Source organism: Pogona vitticeps, chromosome 1 (genome assembly GCF_051106095.1).
Source record: "Pogona vitticeps strain Pit_001003342236 chromosome 1, PviZW2.1, whole genome shotgun sequence".
NCBI lineage: Eukaryota > Metazoa > Chordata > Lepidosauria > Squamata > Agamidae > Pogona > Pogona vitticeps.
In genome coordinates this window covers 51043464-51071207 of record NC_135783.1, presented here as the reverse complement: position 1 = coordinate 51071207, position 27744 = coordinate 51043464, and positions in this window count along the sequence as shown.

Below are 27744 nucleotides of genomic sequence, written 5' to 3'. Positions count from 1 at the left end.
TTCTAACTCAACATCTTGACTTTAGGGCAAATATACATGAAACCTTCCTGGTAAATGCAATTGACAAACCACACATGATGCTGGGTGACTCATTAGAAAGCCCATCAGTTATTTTCTAATTAACAATTTGATTTGGGGTTTCATTTCTTCTTTGGAAAATTTTTATTGAGACTCTAAAGAGCTTGAGAAAAGTGTATTTGTCAGAAAAGGACTCCCAGAATTCTTGAGGAGAAGAACATAAGAGCCCTGCTGGATCAGGCCAAGGGCCCATCTAGTCCAGTGTCCTCTATCTCACAGTGGCCCCACCAGATGCCTCTGGGAGCACATGAGACAACTAGATACCTGTCTCCTGATACCACTCCCTTGCATCTGACATTTTGAGGTACCTTCCTTTTAAACCTGGAGATTATGCATCCCCATCATGGCTTGTAACCTGCGATTGACTTTTCCTCCAGAAATCTTCCCAATCCCCTTTTAAAGGCATCTAGGCCAGATGCTGTATATTGTCCCCTGGCTTATTTAACTTATATGCAGAATACATAATGGGAAAGGCTGGAATGGAGGAATCCCAAACCGGAATTAAGATTTCCAGAAGAAATATCAACAACCTCCGATATGCAGATGATACCACTCTGATGGCAAAAACTGAGGAGGAATTAAAGAACCTTGTAATGAGGGTGAAAGAGGAGAGCGCAAAAAATGGTCTGAAACTCAACATGAAAAAAACTGAAATCATGGCCACTGGTCCCATCACCTCCTGGGAAATAGAAGGGGAAGATATGGAGGCAATGACAAATTTTACTTTCTTGGGCTCAATGATCATTGCAGATTGTGACAGCAGCCACAAAATTAAAAGACGCCTGCTTCTTGGGAGGAAAGCAATGACAAACCTTGATAGCATCTTAAAAAGCAGAGACATCACCTTGCCAATAAAAGTACAAATAGTCAAAGCTATGGTTTCTCCTGTAGTGATGTATGAAAGTGAGAACTGGACCATAAAGAAAGCTGACCGCCGAAGAATTGATGCCTTTGAATTGTGGTGCTGGAGGAGGCTCTTGAGAGTACCTTGGACTGCAAGGAGAACAAACCTATCGATTCTAAAGGAAATCAAACCTGAGTGGTCATTGGAAATACAGATCCTGAAGCTGAGGCTCCAGTACTTTGGCCATCTCATGAGAAGAGAAGACTCCTTGGAAAAGACCTTGATGTTGGGAAAGTGTGAAGGCAAGAGGAGAAGGAGATGACAGAGAATGAGATGGTTGGACAGTGTCATAGAAGCGACCAACATGAATTTGACACAACTCTGGGAGGCAGTGGAAGATAGGAGGGCCTGGCGTGCTCTGGTCCATGGGGTCACGAAGAGTCGGACACGACTAAACGACAACAAGGCCAGATGCTGAGTATGCTGAGCATTGTTGGTCCAAACTCTGGAATAGCAAGATCTTGGGACCTTTGGCATGGTTTTTACAAACATCCTTCCTTCAAGGTGGTAGCTCCAGAAAAATAACTCTCACTGCTGCCAGTGGACCTAAGAGCACCAGGGAAAGGATTTTCACTGGGACCACAGGAAGTAGTTAAACCATGAAGATCAGCTCCATTTATTTCCCATTCCTGTTGTTAGTTTTAAAAACTTATGGCAGCTTCATAATGATGCCTTTAATGGGGCAAGAAGCTTAGCCACAATCTTTCTTTTAAACAAGTGATATTCTAAGAGCCAAAATTGAGCTCTTGGTAAACTGTATCAATGTTCATGGCTATGCTTTTTACTCAACTTGTGATAAAGGTGTGCATATGATTTCACTGATATGGACAATATGAAGTTAGCTCTAATTGTAAAACATAAAGATATTCCACACCGGAAAAGTTAACACTGGTTAGAGACCCCTAGGTTTTCAACTGCAGCTTCATTGAGTATGAAGCAGCAAGAGCAATCTATCCAAAAATGAGAATCTAGCATTTTAGGAGCTGTAATCCTAAAGATATACCACAAGCAATGACTAGATTTTACTGATCAAAATTAATGGAGTTGTTTCTGTTTTATACGAAAGGGATGGAGAAAAGCTTGCAAAATCCAGGGGTCTAATTTCAAAGCTCTACATGATCATGGCTCCAAGCTCTGGTTATGATACATAGGCAGACAGACAGACACACAAGCTTCTAATGTGTGGGGATACCATTGTTGAAGGAAAAGAGATGGATGACAAAAAAATATCCCTGGAGATTTGCCCCACATGGCTGCAGTAAAAAAGGACTTTGAACCCAGACATACTATTATAGAGTGCATGTTGTGTTTATTGAACAAGATGTCCTGCAGTTTGATAGAGGGCGGAGCACATTAAATCCTTCCTTTTTAAGGTCAGCCGCTGTTCCTCTCTTATTTGTAATACTAGATCTCTCTGAAGTGCTGAAACATTTAAAGAAAAGAGCACTTTGAAAGAAATGTGTTGCATACAATATTTTCCCTGGGTCTTCCATGAATTATTCATGCCAAAATGTGTTGTAGAAAATTGGTATGTTGGCTTGTTTGTGTGTTGTTTTTTTTAAGCAACCAAGGTATTTTGACATGAGAAATGAATTATTTTGCTTGCATTACTTTAAATTATAATGTTTTGAGGGCTGATGGGGCAAAATCAAATCTAATGCTTAAGAAGCAGCTTCCTTCAAAGTCAATTTTATGCTGAAATGAGATATTTGTCAAATCACCTTATCCCACCTCATAACTATTTTAAAAAGTACATTACCCATGAATTTTCCTTATTTAATATTATTTGTATGCTCCATCAACACTTTCTTAATATTTCATCTTTTTCTTTGCAGATGTAGACCTTCATTTTTACTCACTACAGCAAAAAAAAAGCCATGAAGGCCAGTGCGGGAGTTCAGGCAATTAGGATAAAACAGATTTTACCTTAACACTCTTATATTCTAGGTGGATGTTAATGCCAGTTGTCTCAGACTATCAAGGTACAACAGATGAATTTTAGAAGCTCATGTGTACTTGTTCTATTTTAATTTGAGCCTTGGCCTCCACTCCATTAAAAAAGATCCAAGTTAGCACACCTCAGCAAAGAAGTTCATTTCTCCTTTATACATTTTCTAGTTCTTTCCACTTATATGTCTTTTTTTAAAAGGTTTCAGATCAAGGAATGATACCTAGATCTTGCCCTGTTCACCTGTTGAAAACCTCACTCCGGTTTAGGGTTTCTCAATCTGGAGTCAGGAGTCAATGCTTGAATTTGGGACCTGGGTGGAAGAGTAAACCCAATGCCTATGGCTGCCTAAGAGACAGTACAATGGACAATCCAATATGTACTGTGGGTGCTGTGTATTCTCAGTTCTACAGTATGGTATGGAAATAGAGACAACATGGTATGCTGTCTGGATTTCTCACAGAATGCTAAGAATTTCCTGGATCAAGAAGGTGACCAGTGAAGAAATACTAAAATGAATGAATGAAGATCACTCTTGCCAGCAGGGGAAGTGGGACCGGTCTCACAAACAGCAACTTGGTTCTTTAATTTTTCAAAATTGCTTTCAAATCATGGTTTTACTGTCGAGGCTGTAAATGTGTTCAATATCAAAATTTTACAATAAAAGATATTAGAACATAGTCAGATAGAGCTGATATGTTACCTGTAAGATCTATGAAATGATTGGCAAGGACTAAAACCCAATTTCAGGAGGAAAAATACTTCTATTACCCAAAGAAAAAAGGATTGTGTATGACTTCACTTGTCTTCAGTTTGAGCAAATGGATATGATGATGCAGCAAGGACAATTTCAGGGCCTCCCAGTATAAGATGGATTTTGTATATATTCGGCAGCCTAAGTGGAAGAGCTTAGGCTTATTATTTATTGTATTGCCAGTTTTATTACATATAATTTTAGTTTTTTTTTTTTTCATTTTAACCCTTTGTGAGCTTAATGCTTTTTGTCATTTTTGTTATTAGTTTGTGTTTATTGTATTTGAAAAGGTCTTCAATAAAATATCTACCTACCTACCATATTTCTCCGTGTGTTTCAATGTGCCCACCCCTCAGCAACCAGATATTGCTCACTCCTGTGCTGAACTATTTTAAGAATAATGTTGCATTCAGGGCAACATGTAAATTGTTGCACCTAAAATGATCCATTGCCACATACTGTATGATAGTCTCCAAATCCCATGAGGTACTAGTTCCCCTCTATTTGGCACTGGCTAGGCCTCATATTGAGTACTGGATGCCTCACTTCAAGAAGGATGCTCTCAAATTGGAACAAGTTCAGGGTAGCAAGGATGATTGGGGGCTGGAAACCAAGCCCTATGAGGAAAGATTGAAAGAACTGGACATGTTTAGCCTTGAGAAAAGAAAACTGAGGGGAGATAGGATAGCATTTTTCAAATACTTGAAAGGCTAGAGGAGGGGCAGGATCTCTTCTTGATCAACCCCAGAGTACAGGACATGCAACAATGGGCTCAAGTTACAGGAAGCCAGATTTTGGTTGAATATCAGGAAAAACATCCTAACAATTAGAGCAGTACAGTAATGCAACCATTACCTCAAGAGATGGTGAGTGCACCAACACTGGAAGAATTCAAGAGAAATTTAGACACAATCTGACAAATATCCTTTGATTCGCATTCCTGAATTGAGCAGAGAGTTGGACTGGACAGCCTTATAGGCCCCTTCCAACCTCAGGATTCTATGATTCTGTGGATCTGTGATTCTATGATCAAAAGTGGTTTACTAAATTTACATATTTGTTCTGTCAAAGGGCAAAAATATTGCCTCTCTCACAGTAATATCTGAACTTGTAGCCCTGTCATGAAGTCTCAGAGAAATGGCCAAAATGTTGTGATCCATTGGTTCAAAAACATCTCCAGCCAAAAGAAATAATCAGCACTTTCAGAAATTGCAGCCTTCTGAAAAGAAGTGGAATATGAAGCACAAGACTACTTTAGAAATAAACAAGATGGGAACTTAGTGGCTTTTGTTGTTTAGTCGTTAAGTCATGTCTGACTCTTTGTGATCCCATGTACCAGAGCATGCCAGGCCCTCCTGTCTTCCACTGCCTCCCAGAGTTTGGTCAAATTCATGTTGGTTGCTTCGATGACATTGTCCAGTCATCTCGTCCTCTGTCATCCCCTTCTCCTTTTGCCTTCACTCTTTCCCAACATCAGGGTCTTTTCCAGGGAGTCTTCTCTTCTCATGAGATGGCCAAAGTATTGGACCCTCAGCTTCAGGATCTGTCCCTTCAGTGAGCACTCAGGGTTGATTTCCTTCAAAATGGATAGGATTGTTCTCCTTGCAGTCTAGGGGACTCTCAAGAGTCTCCTCCAGCACCACAATTCAAAAGCATAAATGCTTCGGCGGTCAGCTTTCTTTATGGTCCAGCTCTCACTTCCATACATCACTACAGGAAAAACCATAGGGGGACAATGTACAGCCTTGTCGTACTCCTTACCCAATTTTGAACCAATCAGTTGTTCCATATCCAGTTCTAACTGATGATTCCTGTCCCACATATAGGTTTCTCAGGAGATAGATAAGGTGGTCAGGCACTCCCATTTCTTTAAGGACTTGCCATAGTTTGTTGTGGTCCACACAGTCAAAGGCTTTTGCATATTCAGTGAAGCAGAAGTAGATGTTTTTCTGGAACTCTCTGGCTTTCTTCATAATCCAGAGCATGTTAGCAATTTGGTCTCTAGTTCCTCTTACCCTTTGAAATCCAGCTTGTACTTCTGGGGGTTCTCAGTCTGCATACTGCTGAAGCCTACCTTGTAGGATTTTGAGCATATCCTTGCTAGCGTGTGAAATGAGTGCAATTGTACGGCAGCTGGACCATTCTTTGGCACACTGCCCTTCCTTGGGATTGGGATGTAGACTGATCTTTCCCAATCCTCTGGCCACTGCTAAGTTTTCTTTAACAGATCTCTGGTTTTTCCTTTTCTATTATTTTCCTCTATATCTTTGCACTGTTCATTTAAGAAGGCCTTCTTGTCTCTCCTTGCTATTCTTGGAAGTCTGCATTCCATTTTCTGTAACTTTCCCCATCTCCCTTGCATTTTGTTTCCCTTCTCTTCTCTGATATTTGTAAGGCCTCGTTGGACAGCCACCTTGCTTTCTTGCATTTCCTTTTCTTTGGGATGGTTTGTGCTGCTGCCTCCTGTACAATGTTGCCAGCCTCCATCCATAGTTCTTCAGGCACTCTGTCCACCAAATCTAGTTCCTTAAATCTGTTCTTCACTTCCACTGTGTATTCCTAACGGATTTGGTTTAGATTATACCTGACTAGCCCAGTGGTTTTTCCTGCTTTCTTCATGGATTCTCCCTTCATGGATTGCTGCCTTGTCATGGCAAAGGAGCTTCAGTAATTCAGAGAATCCATGGGCTATGCTGTGCAAGGCCACCCAAGGCGAACACGTCATAGTGGAGAGTTCTGACTAAACGCGATCCACCTGGAGCAGGAACTGGCAAGCCATTCCAGTATTTTTGCCAAGAAAACTCTATAGATAGAAACAAAAGGCTAAAAGATATGACACTGGAAGATGAGCCCCTCAGGTTGGAAGGCGTCTAACTTACTGGCTACATCTATGATTAAGATCATTAGGCATGATACTCCCCAAAAAAGGTATATTGGTAAATCCAGTCAAGGAAGATTCTACCATCTTCCAGATGTCTGTCATGGGTTATGTATTTGCTTCATGCCAGTCATGCCTACCACATCAGTAGACAAAGGCTACAGAAATTTATTGGAAGATATGGAGGAAATGCAAATCTCTGGCTTATGTCAGTACAGAAACGATGGAAGTATACTATTGCTTGCCCTAAACCAGGCAAAAACATTAGGTGCTTTTGCTTCTGAAGAAGGTAGTGGATTTATCACAGCAAGCAAAATATGACTGAATGTCTGAGGCAAGACAGCCTAGATTAATTAGGCCATTCACTGTCCTGAAGAGTTCTTCCAGGCAACACTGTGAAGATGTTATGACAGGAGGGAAAATAGATTCATTTCTCCCTTACTAGAGGCACAACAATTGGTCTCCATCAGCACTGGTCATGCACTGCCAACCTTCAGATTGTCTGTCTCCAAAGGTATCCATCTAGGGCAGAAACAGACATTTGTTAATTGGAGTTGAAAGCTTGGTAGTGTTGGAGATACATGATTGACCAATCACAACTCAATGCAAGCTGGTTTGCATATTCTGTGGAGCTGAGGGGATATTCCTGCTATGACAACCATACATGGTCAGCCCTTAAGGATCTTCTGTTCTAATTATCTGGTGAAATCCAGCTAACCAGGTCATATAGAAACCAAAAATTGACTTGGGGGAGGGGTGTCAGCAGCCATACAGATTGCAAAATATGCCAGCAAAGAGGTTGCTTTCAGCACACATGATATCACTGGAGCGTTCCCAAACCCTACACTGTTGGTGGGCCTTGTGCCCGACTTGCCACCTACCAACAGTGGCTTCCACATCTTCAACCCCTTGCTAGGCCTTGCTCAGCAAGTAGACTTGTGGTGATGACATTCCCCTCCCTGTCTTGCTTCAGATGGCACAGGGGACCGAAACGCATCTACCACTGACTCTCTCCTCAGTTCCTGCTATTGCTGCTGGATTTTTGTGTATGCGCAGAAGCCACACACATGAAAACACCTTTTGTGTTGAGCAAATGAGTCCTGGACTAGTACCAGCTGGGAATGGGTCGACACGAGTGCCCAAGCCTTAAAGCCACCTCCTTGATAAAATAAAACTGTTCTTTATGCTGCATGCTGTAACGTTGGCCAGTAACAAAGTGGATTAAGTCCATTTGTAAGACAATCAACAGAGAACAAATGGATTCCACAAAATGGGGGTGGGAGTGGGGCGGGGAGACTCTTTTAAATATTTTCAATAGCAATGCAACATGGAGGGTAACTACAGGGGCATTTAGCCCACTCTTTGGTCTGCTGTGCAAATGGGCTGGTTTGCTCCTAAAGATGGAGATCAGATTATGTCTTTGCTGGTACAAACCACCCCATCCCCAGAATGTTCCTACCCACACCTTTCTGGTCCCTGTCAGGGGCTTCTACGTTTTTCATGCAGAGAAGACTCCCTCTGTTTTGGTTTGTTTACAGAGTGTGCAATTGCTGGAAATGAATAAAACATCCACTGTCAATTTGCCAGTATCATGAAGTGGCTTAAGAAGAAAGTTGGTTGCAGGCAGGTTCTTGATTAGACCTTTAGGAGAAAAGCAAACAAAAATTCCCACCTTTGCTTCTACCTGTCTTCCTTCTCCTTCCAGGAGGAACTTTTCCATTTGTCTTTTTTTTTAAAAAAAAAAAAGGTTGTAACAAGAAAGTATTTAACCTTCCAAGATCTTGAAATGTTTCTCTTCTTCACAATACTGGAAAACTGACAGCAGGCTGGTGCAGGGCAACTACAGTCACTTGAGGTCCTTATGCCATTTGGCAAGTGGACCTCCTAGCAACCCTATGTAGTCCACACCAGCCGACTTGAGCCAAGCCATGAAGCCAAGCACTATACTTTGGTGCCCTTTTTGCTATCCTTTATTCTCAATGGAATCCTTTCTCTATAAGCACGTGTTGGCATCTGTTGTCAGTCTTTTTAACATGTGCAAAGGCTTGGCAATAATGTCAAACTGCCACCACCCAGAAAATTGGCAACATTTCAGGACATTCATATTAGCTTTGCACATTTTCTGCATTCCGGAAAAAATAATCATAATGCGATTTCCCTTCATGTGAGAAAGGTATGCAAGTATCAGATACTTACTGTGCATCAGAGAGTATATTGAGAGGACATGAAGGCCTGCATTTATGCAATTTATTATCCTTACATTATTTACATTATTTACTATTTCAGCTGTATTCTGCCCTATATTTATGTAATATATTGATAGTGGTACTGGTAAGCCTTCAGTGTGTCACAGCTAAAGTCTGTCCTCTAACCCAATAAAAACTTGATTCATTTCCAGCTTCCAAGCCTGTAATCTTATATTACATGTGAATGCAGAGGGTAAATGAGTTCTGAGGAGACCTTTTCTCCCTTAGACTTTGACTTAGCACCCTTCTCACAAGCTTACCATGGGCAATAGGAATTGCTACACTGAGTTATAACACCAGTCTGGGGAAGTCTTATTTTCTCAGCAAAATAATTGCTCAGGTCTCAACCAAGCAGCTCTGCTTTCTACAGATCTGGAGATGAATACTGTAATTCATTTCACTACATGGCAATGTGATGGATATTGGGCTTACATAAGTCAAAATGAAAAGCAAAATATTGGAAACGACGATGATGATGACTTGTAAAAAATTCTGGTTTTCCTTGTGTTCCATATTTTCAAATATTTTTATGATAATAATAATCTTCTCTCCATCACAATCCATATTTTGGCAGAGGGCTGTTCTTTCTTGTCATTTCTTTGTGTCAGCAATTGGACACAGCCTGTCCACCATTTTCTTTGTTCAAGCAGTGAGTTAGGGAGCAGTCCAGGCAGAAGTGTGCACATTTGTGCTTTGGGACTTATGACATTCAGAATTCTGGAATAATTTTTGTTTGGGTACTGTGATTCCTGAGAGAAAAGTCTAGGAGTTATAGTCCCAAACAGATCTCCACACCTCTAGTTCCAGGGAACTATTGCAGGGCTTATTGCAGACCTCCCTTTTCATAATCTTAGACCACACAATCCTTAGTAGGAAGAGTCTAATGGAGATGTTTCTGTTGTGACAACAAAAAGCTCCACCATTGTTTTTCCTTTGCCTTTGGTGCTGTGGTAAACAAAAAGGACAGAAGGACAATTTCTAGAACAGTGGGTGGAGCAGGCATTGAAAAATCCAATTAAAAAGAAGAGGAAAATGGAAAGAGCCATCTTTATCTTTTACCCTGGCTAGAAAGGGAGCTCAGCTTTGAAATTTACTTCCAGAAAACAATTAGATGCTGCCACAGGTATAATTTTTGAAAAGCATTAGGTTCTGATTTCTCAGAACTAACAATTACTTTTTTAAAATATGAACACTGCAAGCTTCTGGCCTGTAGCACAAGGCTTCCTGCCTTCCCATGTACCTTATGGTCACGTCAGTGGTCACAATAGAGTGTGAACTACAACCAGCACTTGAATTATAAACCAGCATTTGAGTTACATGACATTTCAGTGACATGACACGGCAAAAGGAGCTGAGCTCTCCCTGGTTAATTGATAATTGTCATGTAATGTAGCTAGACCACAGTAGTTTGGAAAAGGATTTAATTACAACCAACATACTATTCATAACTTATTCATTTGGTCATTATTTCCAACTAGTTATTTCTAGACTTATAATAACAACAATCTAATGGAGTACAGAGAGTTGCTGTCACACACACACACACACACACACACACACACACACACACACACAGAGAGAGAGAGAGAGAGAGAGAGAGAGAGAGAGAGAGAGAGAAAGAGAGAGAGAGAGAGAGAGAGAGAGGTGGGGGGATGTAGGGAATACTCAACGTTTTTGTCATTTCAAGTCGTGCTGTGACTTTGCTTGAGATTTCCTCCTGCACCAGCAGGATTTCCTACTTTCTCATGAAAATGGAGCCCCAGGTCTCCACTCTTCTCATTCCCCTCTCTTTTTTTCACTTGTTCTCCAAACTCAAATTTTCACTCTTCCTTAAATGTGAAGAGCAGCAGTTGAAACATATATACATGGGGGCTTCTTGTTTCATTGCCTTTTGTGATCAGTAAGGGAAGCACAGGAACTGTTCTGCAGGAATAATGGGGCAGCAGAAGGACTTCCTATTTCATTTGGTGAATGCCTCTGGGATTGTGGCACTAGAGTGAGCAGTAAAAAGGTCCATTAGTCCCCAAAGAAGAGGAGAAACACATCTGAGGGTGTGAATTTTTTACCAAGGGCACATAACACTCTCAGATTTATAGAAGGGTTTATGTGTCCTCTTTGTCACACTTTCTCCACAGACAAAGTTTGTACCTTGGCTTTACTAGAAACACTTTTCACAGAATCATAAAACAATCCACCTAAATATGGATACTTCGTTTTAAGAGAAATGTAAGTTTAGAAGTGTTTACATTTTTTTTCCAGTGACAAATGATAGGGTTTGGCTTTTTTACATAGCACTTGGTAACGCACTTGTCAATCCTGCTGGAATAGCAAGTGCTTGCACCATCTGTTTTAATATCTAATTTAATGTATGCCATCTAGCTGACCTTCGGTTTTTAGCTCCTTAGCAGAGTCCATCAATCTGTGCACCTGGCACAACATCTTCTCTGTGTACCCGAGAAAGGGATTTTTTTTAATTTAAAAAAAGTCTTCATAGAGCCAAAGCAAGCAAATATAAACCATGTAACAAAGGAACATGTGCAGTCACCTCTAATTTTACTTCATGGCACTAGTAGCAGACAGTAACACACAGAGGATGTTTGCTGTATAAAAGCTAGTAGCATGCTGTTGTGCTAAGAGGTTTATTAAAAGTTCTCTGTCTCAACCTCTGGCTCTGTAATTAGGTACCAAGCTTACCCAATACACTAGACAGGATAAAATAACTTAAGAAATCCTAAAACTCCTTTCTTCCAAGCAGCTTCTATTGTCTCCAACAATTTCATTGTACTAAACCAGCCAGCCTCTCATAGCCTAAAAAAATGATCTGATGGGGCTGGCCCAACCATTATACAGAGTAAAACAGTACATTCAAGACGTAGATAATGGAAAGCCAGAACAAGATGTTGGAGAACAAAATTGTATGTTGTGAGGCCTGTCCTGAACCCTGTAAGCCAGCTTGCTTTCTTCAAGTGTGGTAGATGGTGTTGTCTTATCTCCAGTGTTGGCTCAGTTGCCACTCCAGTTGACTATTGGGCCTTGAGCAGGCACTCATTTTGTTCTTTTCCTCAAGCAGCAAAATATCTTGGGACAGCTTTGGAAGGCTTACCTATATGGCACTGCAAAATTGTCACCAATTATGATATTTTGCATCAAATAATGAGGACTGACGACAGATCCTCAGATGGTTGAATTAAGGCAAAATACTTCCTGACTTGTTCAACATAACCTGACATTAGAAATTGTTGTTGTCTAGATCAGTGATTCCCCCATTTTGTACTCAAGGCTTCCTTGATTTTCTGACCACTGATCGCAGCTCTCCTTGCTTGGAGGGGCCAACAGGGGTCTCACTGACACAAGGGGTAGGATCTTGACATCCATCCCCAGCCATGCCACCTCTCCTCTACCCAAATATCCTCAAGGGCCCACTTCCTTACAGGTCTTGATGCAGAAAACCCATGAAGCCACCTGACAAGCTCCTCCACTAGGAACCATAGAGATGGGGCAAGGAGAGGCTGGCACACAGTTCCCATTTGAAATACAGCTGTGAACAGCTCATCCACAACCTTCATAACTCTGTGTTCCATCCCTTTTCCCATGGCACTCCTGGCTTGTTTCCTGGGTGCCCTGGAGAGCTGCAGCATACAGTTTGGGAACTCCTGGTCTACTTGGATAATTTGATTACCTGCGTTTTTTTTTTTAAGCATGTGTAGAGTGAGGTGTAGATATAAAATACAATGCCAGATTTAGGAATTTTGTGAACTCCAAGCCACATATTTTGTGCAATACATTCCATTTCATAATGCACAAATAAACTGAGACATACAATTTGGAAAATGAGATCATTGCACAAACAAACATTACCTTTGAATTTTTCCATCCCTTCTTTCTACAAAACTGTCTATAACATTGTCGTAGTTGATTTTAATGGCAACATCACTCAGCAGGTAATACAGCCCTGCTTGTTAGACATTCTTGACTCTTTCTTGATCTTAAAGAGTGTGTTATTAACTTCATTTTAGCGATCTTCTCTCACAGATTGCAGATATTCTTAGAAGGGGGCATGGCACCAAAACCTTTGGGAACTTCTGGTGAGGAGCAATGTGAAGAAGCTGAGATTACTGCACATAATAGCTTGAAGACAGTTTACAGAAAGGACCTGGTTGAAGCTCTTCAAAATGCTACCACAGCTCTCTGCCTATATTAAATGCTGACAATCTCAAAATGTGAAAGGGAAAGAACATTTTTCCAATTGGACTTTATATATAAAAAAAGTTCTAAGCATAGAATTGGATCTTCTGAGTTATTTTCTTCCTTACAGAGTAAAAGAAAGAGGCTATAAATCACAACATTCTTCCCTATGGTATTCATTCATCTCCTTCCTAGGTTTCTCCCATGAAACAAGAGCTGCAAACAGTGAAGGAAGAACTGAGTCTACTGCTGGGATTAAATAAGGCAGCATGTTCATTGACAAGACAAAATAAATCTTGTACAGGGAATTATCTCTCAGGTAGAAAATTAATGATGATCACTGATCTGACCCACTTCCTGCACCTGGGCAGTTCTTCCGAAACTTGTTCTATCACCTTTATACTCTAAAGATTAGAAGAGAGCCAGCAGTATTTTTCAAAAATTAAAATGTCTCCTCCCCACAACAGCTTCCCCACAATGAAATGGAGAATCAGATCTTCAAAGTAAGAGAGATAAGAAATGTTTAATTTCCCGAAAACCACAGCAACTGATGACATTGTCAGCTTAATGTAGCATTGAAGTTGTGTACAGTATTTGGATTTCAGGCAGAGAATCATGGAACTGTAGCTAGAAGGAACCCAAGAGTCACTGAGAACAAATCCTTGCCCAAGCTAGCACATAAGAGCCTTAACGCACATACATGTACAGTATATGTACATACTGTACACAGATATACTGACCAGTATCCAACTGGTGATTCGCATTTGCATCAGGGAAATCACATAACTCTTGGCAGCAAATTACTGCTCATTATTCTGGCATTGGTCATATTCTTGGATGTGATGGGCTTGTTGCATTTCAGTTCACAACATAAAAACAAATCATGAATGCTAGTTCTACCATAATTGTAAGGCATGGAGAGAACTAAAAATTCCAGCTATATTACTGGGAGTAAATTTTATTGTTATAACTGAAATGCAAAAGGAACACAAATAATGTTATGGTATACATCTGTAACAACTGCATGTTATAAGAAACCTGTATCCCACCTAGACTACTTCTGTGTTCAGGGATGGATAATCTTCAGCCATGCAGATTTGAATTCTCATTCCTGTCCTCTCCCATCATGCCTCACCACTGAACTTGAATTCATTAGCATTTGGAGGAATAGTGATTCCCACACACAATCTGGAGGGCAGCATGCATTGTTTTTCCCTGAACCCTAATTCTTCCTTAGCTGTTAGTGCCCTTTGCTACGTGCCTACAAGTTGTGATTCTTATTTAATGCCCTTTGTAAACAGTTGATCAGAATGGTCCCCTAGATAAATTACTGTGCCCCAATTCACCACAAGGCTACAACCAGAAATCCTTTTATCTCAGATGCCTAAATTGGTAAGCCGAAGGAAGCAGAAGCCTTAGTCAGCTCGCCTGAATCCATGGCAACTTTACTTATTTTCTTGGAAGACTTATCTGTGGAAAGATGGATTTAAGCTCAGTTCAGTTTTAATTCAAAGTGCTGGTTATAGCCCTATAGAAATGCATCCAGGCCATTAGAAGGACAATACAGTATCTGTCCATATAAACCTGCTTAGGCCTTAGGATCCTCAGAAGAGGTTTTTTTTTCTGTCCCAATACCTTAAAAGGTACATTTTTGTGGTGATGCAAGAGAGGGCTTTCTCAGTGGCTGTTCCCAGGCCATCAAATTCCCTTCTGAGGAGGCTAAGATGGCCCCCTTTCCTGTTGCCCTTCTGCTGGCAGGAAAAGACATTTTTATTCTGAGAGGCCTTCAGCCACTGACAAGCTGATGAGGAAGGGTCCCTTAATTATAACCATTATTCTTTTTCATATTGCTTTAAAAAGAATGTTTGTTGTTGTTGTTTAGTTGTGAAGTCATGTCCGACTCTTTGTGACCCCATGGACCAGAGCACATCAGGCCCTCTTGTCTTCAATGACACAGTCCAAATGCCTGCTTCTTGGGAGGAAAGCGATGACAAACCTCGACAGAATCTTAAAAAGCAGAGACATCACCTTGCCAACAAAAGTATGAATAGTCAAAGCTATGGTTTTCCCTGTAGTGATGTATGGAAGTGAGAGCTGGACTATAAAGAAAGCTGACCGCCGAAGAATTGATGTTTTTGAATTATGGTGCTGGAGGAGGCTCTTGAGAGTCCCCTGGACTGCAAGGAGATCAAACCTATCCATTTTGAAGGAAATCAACCCTGAGTGTTCACTGGAAGGACAGATCCTGAAGCTGAGGGTCCAATACTTTGGCCATCTCATGAGAAGAAAAGACTCCCTGGAAAAGACCCTGATGTTAGGAAAACATGAAGGCAGGAGGAGAAGGGGACAACAGAGGATGAGATGGTTGGACAGTGTCATCAAAGCCACCAACATGAATTTGACCCAACTCTGGGAGGCAGTGGAAGACAGGAGGGCCTGATGTGCTCTGGTCCATGGGGTCACGAAGAGTCGGACACGACTAAACAACTAAACAACAACAAATAATTCTATTTACTTGAGAGAAAATATGAATAAAGGAGAGCATAAACATTTTTATTTCATTATAAACTAACAGGTTTATGCAGTCTTTGAACTTTCACTCCCCTTGTTAAATACTTTGTTTTGGCTCATTTTCACACTTGCCAGCACAAGGGCAAAATCTACAAATTCCTTTTGAATTTTTACCATTTGACTAGATTTTCAAGTATCATAGCAATGTCCCTTCAGGTCTCAGTTGTTCCCAGTGCAAATATCTACATGAAAAAATGTTTAAAACAGAGAAAGATGATTAGAAACAATGTGGATTTTATGAGCTTTCTATTTGTCTGCTATGAACTTACTTAATTCTCAACGTTCATGATCTCTGCTGAGTATCCTTTAAAAAAATACTTAGTGATCAGGTATTTGTTCTATAAAGGAATTACTTTCTTTAAGAAAAATAATTTCCTGAAGCAACCATCTCAAATTTAGCCAGATTGCATAGGTTTATACTGTATATTAGGTTTCACTGCATTCAGTCTAATTTTGTTGTTTGGCATCGGCTCTCTAACTACGAACTCCTTTTGAGGTAAACTGCAAATGAAGCATCAACTGCCTAATTAAGAAACAGGGTTTTAAGCATAGTAGGGGATTTCAGTTGACATATGCAGATCCATAGCAGATCCAACTAAATGCAGAGATATTAAAGAATAGGGCCAGTATCCTACTGCAAATTACCATGCTCAGAACAGCAATAATGGAAGCAGAATCAGCTAATTGGTGAAGTGCTGTTCCTGTAAAAACCACAAGACCAGCAAGTAACGGGTGCTTCACCACATAATTGAACCCATTTCCATAACTGCCATTGTGCACATGTGGATTCATGATAGGCTACTGGCCTAGTTCTTCATCCATATAAATGAGGAATATAGATAGTTGCTTACCTCATTTGTGTGTGAGAAAACAGACGTTCTTCCCCTCACCTGTCAGAGAGATCATTTTGGTCCATCACACCATAGTTTTTGACATTTGTGGCACTTCTGAATTCCACAGAAATTACCAAAATCGCACAAGTTAGATAGCTGAACATAGTAAACTGCAATAAACACTGCTTTGTTGTGTGGACTTTTAAAAGTTAGAAGCATCTGATGGGTTGGGTGCAGCTTTTTAATCAATCAGCCAGTCTTTCTATGATTGCTGGATATTTGCTTGTGTGTTTTGCCAGCCTCCTAGATACAGCATTATTTTCCATCTTGGAACTGAGTGGAGGATCTTAATTGACAAATGATACACATTTTACATGAAGTAATCTATCACTGATCAAGCAGATAAGGGATTCTATTTTTTTCTTTTCTTTTTTTTTGCATTACATGAAAACTTAGTTAAAACATTGTAGTGTGGTGGTGAATAGAGTCATGTGCTCAGAATGTAATTCATACATAGCTCATTCAACTGTTTAGTAAAGTGACTTGTTTGAGCTATGACTCCCAGAATCAACCAGTCAGCACAGCTCCGGCTATACTAGTTGGGTGACTCCGGAGTCTGGAGCCTAAAAAAGTAACTTTCCCAAGTTTTTCTGTATGAATTCATTTTGCTTGAGATTTAATAGTCTGCTTAAACATTTTCCCTATTTAGCATGGTGCTCTGGCGATTCATATCTTATGACAGCAGGATGGGAGACACTTCCTCCTCATGCAGTCCCACACCTTTCCAGAAATACCTAGATTTTCATTATACGAATAGTATTGGGTTAGAAGGAACAGTAACCTGCTTCAGTGTAAATCAGCTTTATCTGTCCTATCAGCATTGAGGAACAGAAATCAAGTTGTTAGTCAGAACATTGTACCAGCAATTACTAAAATAAGGAGTGCGCAGACCTTTATAGTTAACATAAATTCTAAACAATATACAGTAATGGCATGTTATCTTTGGAAACTCTGATTATTCGTGTGCAACAGAATATTGAAACATCTATACTGAAAAGTGCAGAGAACAGAAACACCAAAATGCTGAAGAGGAAACTAGTTTTCCCGAGGAAGGTATCCTGACTTGTAATTCATCATTTGCTACAACTGTACTATTTTGAAGCAAAAAGCAAAGTGTTCTGCAGATACACCACCCTACAGCACTTAAGGCACTCTCTGGGTGGTTTACAGTTTTATTATGCAGGCAATACATTACCCCAACCAGCAGGCTGGGTACTCATTTTACCGACCTCAGAAGGCTGGAAGGCTGAGTGAACCTCAAGCCGGGCTACCTGGGATTGAACCCAGGTCATGAGCACAGTTCTAGCTGCAGTACTTACATTTTGCTCTGCCAACAGACTAGGCATACTTGCAGCATCCAGTGTTGACATCATCACCAGCCATTGCCACACCTCACCAAGTTACAGCAGCACCTTCAGGCCACAACCACGTCACAACATGACATCACTATGGAAAACAAAAAGTAACATAAAGTAAGCTTGTTAAAATTGCAACAAATTTGCTCTTGCAATGCTTTGTCAATGACAAATGTTGATCATTATTAGAAAAGAATCTGTTATAACCTGATGCCCTCTAGATAATGCTAAATTAAGACATGCTGAGGATGTGAGCCATGTCACCTTTGAAAAGGTCCTTCAAATGAAGTCCTGTTGTTCAAATAGTGATTTAACAAATGCATTGATTGCGCTTTCCTATTCCAGTGGGGCTTGTTGCTTTACTAGCACTGAATAGAATCTCAGCCATATTCCTTTATAAATGATAAAACTAGATTGAATTTTATTTTTAATACAAAACAAATCAAATGGTATACTAAACCGTCGTTCAAAATCCTTTGTTTTATTCAGCTGCAATTAGATTTACTACAGTGTTCAAAAGAACAGGCCTAATTCAGGGTTTTTGGTCAAAATCCTAAAACCTACTGACGCAACAAAGTTGACAACTGACAGAAAACAGCCTGTTCTTTCCATGTGCCATTATATTGTACCATTGCTTTTAGGGAAAGACTCAGTTACAAGAAATGTATGTTACTTCTGGGCTCTGAAATGGTTAAATTCAACTGATGAAAAATGCTCTCCTTTTTTCCTTCAGAAAACAAACTCAAGAGTGGGGTGTGTGTGTTGCTTTGTTTTTCAAAATAGTATTTCTGAGGGGTTTTTGGGGGGGAATATATAGATAAATGTAGGCACATGTCCTTCTCATCTAGGGATAAAACAACCAAAGAAAGAAAAATAACATTCAAAAGACCTGTTCCTTCCTTTCATAAATGACCCTGTCACCAGCAAGCAGTGAAAAGGTGGTTATATAGACAAGCAGCCCTTTTTTTTTTCTTTTTTGCATCTGCTTAATTAATGCAACAGAAAGTGTCAACTCTGCTTGGTAATAATGGATTAGGAAATTATCTACATGCACTCTTGAAAAGCTTCAGGCAAACAGCATGTCACAAATTGTCAGTACCGCTACTGCCTATAGCCCTAATGCACATCAAGAGGGGTTCTAAAAGCATTGCAAGAGCAAATCTGTCTGCCTATCACTGGAATAAAATTGCATGAGATTTCAAAGGATCAATACATAATGGCCTTCTATTTGATTCCTTACTGCTTGTGAGTCTGTTTCATTCAGACAGAAGGCTACCCAGAAGTATTTTGCTTCCCTGACTTCATTCACATAATGAAAAAAGGATATTGAAAGGTTGAGTCACACTGCAGTCACATGAAGGACATTCAGATGAACCACCCTTGAATCCAAAGCACACGAGAGGAACAAAGTCCCATGGGCTAGTTGTATCTTTCACAAACAAGAAAATATGTTCATATTCATTTACAGCCTGGCTGTCTTTCTCTGCTTGGTTTCCCATCTGACCCTCATTATGAAGACATATACCCCAATTATTCATTTCATTGGCTTTTCTGGAGTCAGGAGTAGCTTTAACAGGGTTTTCACCTTCTACCAGCTATAGACTTTTATCCATAAACCAACACATAAACTGAGAATAAGAAGGTCATTCAGTATTACTTTCTTCCACAGTCAATATTGTTTAAACTTAAAGTCTTTCCATCCTAAATATATTGTTCTAGAATTTTTGTAAATTCTTCCAGAACAAACACAAATGCATTTTTCATCCATCTATGCCAGCCAAATTTGTTATTTCCAGGGCTAGAGAGAACCGTATTGCATTTGCCTGTTAGACACAAATGAAATATAAGGAGCTCTCAACAAAAAGAAGTGCTGACATAATTCAGGACTAAGATTGTTGAATTCAGTGGGATTCAGACATGGGCCCAAATCCTCTTGCATAGTTAAAGTGGCAGAAGAGAAATGGCATAAAGTGCTACAGCAAATTGATGCCATGTAATGAGTCTTCACTTTGATTCCTCACTGCATGCTAATCAGGTGGCTTGGTGTTCAGCCAGGAATCCAAGGAGAGACTCATTAATCAGCACCAATTTGGCACTACAAGTTACAATATCTCCCTTTGGGTGGTGTAAATATGCTACAAGATTTTGGCTTAGACCACAAAGAGGTGAGGCCTCAAAACCCTAGACCCACATACAAAGACCTCTTAGTTTCAATTTATCTCAGAGTCATTTTATTTATTTATTTATTTATAGGTTCTGTCCATTTTGAACATGAAGAAATTGGATAAGCTCGCTGAGTGAGTTCATTGGGCTGTATGTCCCCTTTGAGCCGTTCTTGGCAGCATTTTGCTTTGCTTCAGTACAAAGTGACGGTCTTGAATCAGCTTAGTAGGCTGGCCCTATGTTGTCAAATTCACTTTTTTCTTTCTTAGTTGCTATTATTTAAACTGTTAGACGTGTGTGTGCGCGTATGCCTGCAATTTGTATGGGTTTTGAGTGGTTAGGTCAGAACTTCACTTTAGGATTATAAGTGAAAACAAAATGAAAATAAAAGAAAAAAACATTGTGGCGCCTTGAAGATTAACGTTTATATTTTTTAATACAAGCTTTCGTGGACAAGTCCACTTCATTAGATATTTTATGTCTGTTTTCACCTGTAATGCTTGCACAGACCAACACGGCTATCCCCTCTATAACAATCACTTTAGGACATTAGTATTTGTCTCTCTCTTCCTCCTATTTTATTTTCCCTTTTTCTTTTGGGTGTACTGTTGTTACTGCCAAAATTTGTAATAGCTCTCTTGTATGTCCCTTTTTGTTAGTGGCCTGTGATCTGGACCTGGGCAAATAATTGTGCTAGAAATAATTCTAAATGAGCTGTGTAACATCATGGACCTCCATTATAGTTTGCTTGCATTTCCCCATTCATTGCAAAGGGGGTTGTCCCAGAGTAACACACAAGTAGTAGCATAGACATGGAAGTTAGGAGCATCACCAAATGGATACAGGATGAATTGGTCCAAACCTGCATGCCCTTATTTGGACATGAATCAAAGGAGAGCAGAGCACAGTCCCAGCTCTAGTTATTTCTTGGCATAATACTCCTAGTTAACACTATGTACTGTAGTTATGTTTTGTATTACCGGATCTATATATCATAGGTCAGCAGTGGATGAAGGAAACAGTTCATCATAAGACTCTACAAATCCTTTGCAGCAAGCTTACTTTTCCCAGTAAAATAGAGATTCATAATACTTTTCCCCACTTCCACCCCATAATAAGGTAAATGTTTTCAAAATCTTCAAGTAACTTATTTCTGCGCTGTTCATCTGTAAACAGAGTATCTGGTGGATTTCCTTTACCAGCCTTGTTAATCAGCCCCCATCCATTGATCAGGCTGTTTTTAACCCAATCAATGGGTTCAGATGGCTCAAGTCACACAATGATTTTTACATGGATATGTTGCCTGAATAGTCCATTTGTGCATTCTGTTTTCCTTATCTGAATGGGAGATGAAAGAATGATATAATAAGTGAAGTAACCTTAATTATTTTCAAATTATGTTATGAGCCATCTGTTTTAGAAGCTTCTTTGTTCCTTCATTTACACACAAGTAACAGAAAGATATCCTTATAGCTTCAGTCTGTCCCAAATGCATTTCTGTAAATCCATTCTCCATTATGGAGAAATGTCAAATATTTTAAGGGGAAAAAAGCTTGAAATGGTTTTATACCACATTTTGCTATCTCCCTCTGCTTCCACTGCCAACTCTGTTCCTTATATGCTAACTTTTCCTTTAGATAGTTATGTTAGGGGCTGGATGATTCAGTCTGCTCAGTGAGAAGAGGTCACACTTATTCTAAATGTATAAAAAGATTAGCATTGCTCCTGGATCTGATATCAGTCACCTATGTTTCAGTCAGGAGGCAACAACACTGGCAAATAATTCAGGTAATGCTCCATGATTGGGAGGACCTAATTCATATTATCTTCTGTTGACTAAATGACATACAAATCAATTTGAGTTAACCTGGGGAATTAACCCCCTAACCCAGTGCTTTCCAACTTTGGGTCCCCCAGTGTTCTTGGATGACAACTCTCAGAAATCCTGGCCAGTACAGCTAGTAGAGAAGGTTTCTGGGAATCCAATATTGGGATTGGTTGCCCTAATCTGTACTTTTTTCCTCTGTGACTGGGACTCTATTTATTTATTATTTTATTTATTTTATTTATATCCCGCCTATCTAATCAATTAAGATTACTCTAGGCGGCTTACAACAGCACAAACAACGATATAATTAAAGGCAATTTTACATAGGAAAGCTTACAGCAAGATGGGACAGAACTAGGGAGTGGAAGGAGAGGGGAGGTCAGGAACTGACAAAGGGGAAGGCCTGCCGAAACATCAATGTTTTTAGTTGTTTTTTGAAAATGCCCAGCGAGGGAGCCGCGCGAATATTAGGAGGGAGGTTATTCCAGAGGCGAGGAGCCACCACCAAGAAGGCCCGATTTCTTGTCTTCTCCTTCCGGGCCTCCCTCGGCGTTAGGCTCCTCAGTCTCACCTCCTGGCTTGTGCGGGTGACACAGGTAGATCTTGGTGGGAGTAGTCGTTCCGCCAAGTATCGAGGCCCTAAACCGTTTAGGACTTTATATGTAAGCATCAACACTTTGAAGTCGATGCGGAAACGGATGGGCAGCCAATGCAATGCGGCCAGAGTGGGGGAAATGTGTTGGTATTTTTTCACACCACTAAGGAGTCTGGCCGCCGCATTCTGCACCACCTGTAGTTTCCGCAGCAGCCTCAAAGGCAGCCCCACGTAAAGCGCATTACAATGGTCTAATCTTGAGATTACAAGCGCATGCACCAAGGTAGTGAGCGCCCCCACCTCGAGATAGGGCCGCAGCTGGGCTATCCGCCTAAGATGGTAAAAGGCGGTTCGGACGACTGACGCCACCTGGGATTCCATGGTGAGCGCTGGGTCCAGATGGATCCCCAGGCTGTGGATCCCATCCTTGGCGGGGAGGGTTACCCCCCCCCGAAGAAGAGGGAGTTTCCCAAATCCCCGACTGTGGGGGCGCCCACCCTCAGTACCTCCGTCTTGTCCGGGTTCAGCCTAAGCCCGTTCTCCTGCATCCATTGCAGTACGGTCCCCAGGCAGCGCTGAAGGGACAGAACGGCATCTCCTGTGGTAGGTGGAAAGGAGATGTACAGCTGAGTATCATCAGCATACTGATGACACCGAGCTCCACATCCCCTGATGACCCCTTTTTTAAAAAAAATGAATGAATTTGCAGCAGTCCAAGCAGTAGCTTACTTGAGTTAGTGCAGCTTCAAGGCTGAATGAACAACCAAAACTGGCTGTCACAGGCTCCTCAATCAAGGTGAGGAAAGAGGAAGTGAAGGTTCATTTGTGAGGGTGCCAGTTCCCCTCAACCAAACACACTTTGTCTCCAAACCCCTTTAAAAAGGGGCTTGGTGTAAGTGCTCGTGCACTAAGACACCTGGAGATCAAAGGGGAAAAACAGTGAGGAGTCAGCAGACAGTGAGGAGGAAATTGCTCATCAGGAATTTGTTAGTATGGCTCTTTGGAGCTTGTTAATGTAGTGCTGATGTAGCCATGTCTCCTGCAATTCTGGACAGTCACTGCAGAGCTACCTTAACAAGCTGCAAACAAGGCCGATTGCTAATTTCTCCCCCCCCCACTGAGAAACTCGAAGTTACCCAGGGGAATCTGACTTCCCAGGTGTGATTTCACAGGGGATCCATTTGTATTTCTCCCACTGTGTAGTTGTACCCTTTGTTTGGCTATATATGGCTGCCTCTATAAACAGTCTGGAAACTAAAATATGTACAAAATTGAGCAGCTACATTTCTGAAGAGTGCAAGCAGCCTGAAACAAACAATTCTGGTCTGGTATCAAATTCTTTGGCTGCCTAGTTACTCCTTGAGTCACTTTATTATGTTCATCCAGGTTTCCCATTCTTGCCAAATATGGAGGGGTCCCTCTTTTTTCTCACTCAAAGATTTCCCTGAAAGATCTCTTTGGAAAGGAACCTTATGATAAATCCCAAAGGAGTCCAAGGCTGTCCTGCAGGGTTTCCCATGGAAAAGAAAAACACCTTTCTTGTTGTTTACTTCCCATTTCAGCCCTCAATAGCAGAATATAATTCCACTTCTTGATTTCCTGGAATTCTTGATTGCTAATTATATTTTCCTCGTTATTGTTGGCACTCATATATTTTTCCATTTCCTTTTAAATAGCTTCTGTGATGAAGTGCCACCTACATTCCTTGTGTTTTGGAAGCATGACGTATTTCAAAAACAACTGTTTGGTGTGGAACATTCTGTTCTGCTTTTACTGTGAGGTCTTTGGGGGGGGTGTTAAACACCAAAGATATACCTTTTGCTTTGTGTTTCTTCTTCTTTTGCTGTGGGAACCACTCAAAGAATGTATACGCATTCTCAGTCATTGCTTTAACAGGAAATTGGTGCGTTTGCGTGTGTCTTTGTGCATGTGTGCATTTCAAAGAAATGTAGACTGGATGAATGAACTCTTTTTGAAAAGTCAGACAAACTTGGGATGCTTTTTGGCAGTGTTTTTTGAAAAGTAATTGGCCAAAATCTTCTTGCGTAGCTACATAAATGGCATTAACCTTTAGAGGGAAAAAGCCTAAGAAATTACTGTAGACATTATCAGTTACATGCTGAATTATGCAACTCTGCATTCAAGAAATAATGTCTATGGTGATTACTTAACTTGAGGCATTTTGCTTCCGAAAGTCATACTAGCTGTGTTACACTGCTGTAAGTCGGCAGGAGGATGCTGGGCATTATATTTTGGAACAGGACTGAAGAGGGTGCTGAGGCAGAATGGCCCAGGCACTGTGCTATCCTATAACGTAGAGATGAATGACTGCATGTCCAACTGGGGCCAGCCCTTCCATTAGACAGGGTGAAGTAGTCCCTTAGTTGCCTTTGGGTTTTAAAAAGGGGCAGCAAGTTGTTACATTACTTACTTTGCTATTATTGGCAGGCGTGTTTATCAGAATTTCTGCCTCATTTGCCAAAATAACAACTGATTTTTGGGGACTATACACCTTGATTTGGGTGGTTCTTCTCTTCACAAGTCTTTCTTTGTACAAGGGGGAGCAGGGCTTTGTGAAAGTGAATGCGGTGCCAAGCTCTGCTCCTCATGAAGAAAGTGTGTCCTATCATAGAGAGAAAATTTCCAAACAGGATGATAGGACACCTGCTTTTCAGTTTATTTCTCTGGTCATGGCTGTGAACCCTGAGATATTCATTTCCTTTCTATTGTCTTTATAGACTGCCTGTGTCTGTGCTTTCTTCTGTTTCTAAGTGATCTAGCACTTTGAGCCATTGTAGCACCAAGACCTGTTGCTTGTCTATATCTTTTGTGATTTTAAAAAGAGAAAACAACTTGTCTCCATGCCAAATTTTTTTATTTAAGCTCACATGGTTGGTTGTTGGTCAACTCTATTTCTGATCTGTCTCTGACACCTCTGCAAACTTGCTGTTTCCAAAATAAACAGGAAATTCTAATAAGGAGGGCTTTCCCCATTTACTTTGGAAGCAATGCTAGGTCCACCTCTCCTAAGGAGTCAGAGGGATGCCTCTACAGATCAAGTGAATGAGGAATGCCTGTTTAGTAGGGGAATCTGCTAGGGCAGTTCTTCCCAATCTTGGGTTCCCAGATGTTCCTGGTCTACAACTCCCAGAAGTCCAGGGAGTGAAGGTTTCTGGGCATGTTAGTCCAAGAACATCTGGGGACCTAAGGTTGGAGACCACTGTGCTAGAGGATTCATTGCCTGATGCATAAAGAACAGTTGGAGGAAGATACAGTAATACTCTCATGACTCCAGACATGAAGCATCCTGTATTTCACTCCATGTTAAACCAAACACTCAAGATGTTTATAGCAAATTGCTGAAACAATAATATTTGTTTTACAACTCACACGAATTCCCCCTGGAGGCAAGCTCCATGAATCCCAGAGGTGTGTGCATAACCACAAGCAGAAAGTGGCCGAGCACTCTACCACCATGATGTGGCATTTTTGTGGGTACTGGGCATGAAACACTGCTTCATACATTATGCCTTAGATTCTGAACTGCCTTAATCATTCATTAATTCAATCAATCAATCAATTTGGTATACCATACATTTATACCATCCAGTTAGTGCAAGGCACTATGCTGGTGCATTATAATCAAAGTGGTTTACAATCAAAGAAGATAGAAACAGTATTATATAATATGATAAAAATAGATCATCAGTAATAAAACAAAAACAATACTTAAAATATAATCTAATAAATCTAGCATAAGGCCTAAAACTAAACCGAACAATGGCAAGATAGGTAGCATAAATTCATCATGACTCAAGGGAGGACAAATTTAACAGTTTCTGTGGACAGCCTTGTCTTGAGCATCCTCCAGAACAATTAAAGGGAGGGGGTCTCTATTGGGACCCCATTCCATAAGAATGGTACCACAACTAAGAACCCTCAATTTCTTGTAGAGGTTAGTGTGGCGATCCACAAAAGCATGGTCTGCAAGGATCAGGTAGTGTGGGCTGATGTTCTTAGGAAAAAAAACACTCTGATACATAGCAAGGCCCTGGATTGTTAAGGCCTTTATAAGTAAGAACTAGACAAGGGGACAAATATAAAAATGAATCGGCTATTTCTTCCTTTATATTCTTGAGGCCCAGAGACCCCGACAAATACGAAGCAACAAATATAAGCCTTTTATATTCATCCCTTCATTCCCTATCTGCTTATGCCCTCGCAGATCGGCTGTTCCTTGGGGGCATAAGCAGAGCGTGATTTTCCCTTCAGGTGGCTTGCTAAAGCCTGCCCAAAGGGAATCCCACCCCCGGGGATGGGGCGTTGGTTCCCCTTTCCTCCTCTTCCCACAGCCTTTGCAAAGGTCACTTAGATCAGGCTACACTCCTCTTCCTATCCCCGCCAGGGCATAGGAAGAGGGGGGAAAGCAGGACCCAAGCCATCCCACAGCTGGACTGCAAAGGCAGTGGGGCTGGGGGATCGCTTTGATTCCTTCCCTCCTCTTCCTATAACCCAACAGGCTGCCTTAAAATAATGACCCAACAAACCAACGAATTGATTCATGGTTCGTTGGGCCGCTGGGGGGGGGCAATTCATGGATCATGGGTTGTCAAGTTTGATGGCCTATGAACGAAGATGAAGCATCACATTGGTGCTTCATCCCAATCTCTAGTAAGAACCAAAACTCTGAACCTGTCCCAGAACAAAACAGGAAGTCAATGTAGGTGAGCCAGGACTGGAGAGATAGTATCAAACCTGTTCATTCTTAACACTAGCCTGGGGGCCACATCTTGACTTCCTGTAGCTTCCAGGTCAACCTCAGGGGAAGCCCCACACAGAGTGTTAGAGAATGGGGGCCTTTCTCTTGCTGGCAGATGAAGAGAGGTAAATTTTGCTCTTACCCCATTTCCCTATCAATTATTCTCCTACCTCCCATGACACTGTGGTTGTTTCCTCCCTAAAAGAAACACCGGAGCTTGTATAGCAAAAGGGAATCAGCACTGCCTGGTAGGGACACAGGACAGGGCCTTCTATGTTGCTGCTCCCAAGTTCTGCAACTCCCTCCCATGGGAAGCTAGGCTGGCCCCATCATTGCTGTCCTTCTGCAAACAGGCAGAGACCTTTCTCTTCAGGCAGCCTTCTCCTTATTGACTGGTGGTCCAAGAGGGTTTTTTAAATGGACTATTGTGTTCTGTTTTACATGTGTTTTAGTATAGATGTTACTTACCGTTTTTAATATAATACATGTTTAATTCTTTCTTAAACCATTAAATAAGGTACTGTTTTAGCTTTTAAATGTTGTCTTTTTAATTATGTAAGCCATGTTGGGTTCTTTTAAAGGAGAAA